Consider the following 1,633-nt stretch of genomic DNA (forward strand, 5'->3'; position numbering starts at 1 on the left):
CGCCTCCGTTCCGCGGTTCCACTCGCTTTCGACCGCTTATACCAGCGATAGAGCGGTCGCGGGAGATCGGCAAGCCTCTCCTTCTCCGTCCCGTTCCGATCGTTTTCGAACGAGTGGAAAATGGACGCGTCGATTTCTCTTTCTATGGTAGCTCGTTCGTTCAGCCGTGTTCTCGTTTGGGTTCGAAGAAATGAGAAATTGAGAGAAAATTGAGAAAGAGGGAGGATCGATTTCTCGAACGTTTGAACGATGGAAGTGGATCGAGGTTTTCTGTGAATTTTTCTGATTTTGAATTTTGCTTCGATATATTTGCGACGAAGATTGCAAAATTTATTTTTATTCGACGTTTGTATTATTATTAACACTATGTGTGATGTGTTGATTATATTAGGATTCGATGCTCGACAGGAATGTGTTTATATATTTGGTCGAGATTTGATTGGAGATATTTGAACGAATGATGTAATTTTCTAATGGTTGGTCGGTCTTATTCGATTTCGAACGGTCGATTTGAAATAGATTTTTCCTTTTTCTCTTTTTTTTTTTCTTCAACACAATTGTTTGGAAACTTTGAAAACGCTTGTTTGACATCTCTGTTGGTTTCCTTGTTTGCGATCGAGGTAAAGAATAATAATGGCGGAAGTGGTTACGTTCTGGTAACCGGGTAGCGGAATAATAAGATTTTAAGAATAAGTAATTTGCTTGTAAATATACACGTACGAAGTTGAAATTCAGAATGATAAACACTGATCTCGAATTAATATATATGTATTAATGAATGATCCAAGCTCGACATTCGAGATTCACGATTATATTAAAAAGCTTCTTCCTTCTTTTTTTTTTTTTTTCAATTACATCAATCCAAAAGTTACACAATTTTCACAAAGGTACGATAAAAGAGACTTGCACGATTATTTGAGAAAATCATTTCGTCAAATCTCTTCCTAATCATTCCTTACTTTTCCCAATTTCTCCACCAAGGGGAAGAAAACGACAAGGAGGAGGAGGAGGAGGAGGAAAGCGCGATTTCGTAACGGGCGTCCCTTCTGAGGTTGGCGGAAGAAGAGGGATACCTCGAGGTAAACTCGAGAATGATCTCAGTCGAGAGTGATCTCACTTTATCCACGATCCCGATTACGCTCGCAATTACACCGATCTCCCATCCAGATAAGCATCGCGGTAACCCCATCGAGTCCAATTAAAGGAAAGACCAGTCACCGCAAGATTCAAGATTCACCGGTGTTCGAGAGAATCGGAACATCGTCAGCAACCATAATCGTTCCAACCGACTACCAAACACGCTCGTGGATCGGGCGCAAAAGGGATCGAGTGCGATGCTGGTCGACGAATATCGTAAAGATTCGGTGTTGCGAAATAATAATAATAATAATAATAATAATAACGGAGGATAAAATAGAATGAATAAAGGAAGAAAGGAGAAAAAAGGGATATACAAGTAAATATAGGTCGAAAATACGTTCGTCGGAGAGGAACCTACCTTTCCCGATCGGTCGAACCGGTTCGCCTTTACGACGAAACCAACAGCCACCTCACGAGCCGTGCCGGTGACGCACCGTCGTCGTCGTTTCGAGGCCTGCTCACCAACCCGTGCACTCCGTATCCCGATAACAAC

At 41.6% G+C, this 1,633-nt stretch overlaps 1 protein-coding gene and 1 long non-coding RNA gene across 2 annotated transcripts in view; one reads left to right on the forward strand and one right to left on the reverse strand.

Moving 5' to 3' along the window:
* LOC102681552 overlaps positions 1–1,633 on the reverse strand; it is a 24,747-nt gene that overhangs the window by 9,292 nt on the left and 13,822 nt on the right. The window lies entirely within an intron of this gene.
* LOC102676369 overlaps positions 1–1,633 on the forward strand; it is a 6,660-nt gene that overhangs the window by 4,470 nt on the left and 557 nt on the right. The window contains exon 3 of the long non-coding RNA XR_421446.2: positions 1,323–1,329. This is a non-coding gene — a long non-coding RNA (uncharacterized LOC102676369). The remainder of the gene's footprint in view (positions 1–1,322; positions 1,330–1,633) is intronic.

Source organism: Apis dorsata, unplaced genomic scaffold, assembly GCF_000469605.1.
Source record: "Apis dorsata unplaced genomic scaffold, Apis dorsata 1.3 scaffold_161, whole genome shotgun sequence".
Classification (NCBI taxonomy): domain Eukaryota; kingdom Metazoa; phylum Arthropoda; class Insecta; order Hymenoptera; family Apidae; genus Apis; species Apis dorsata.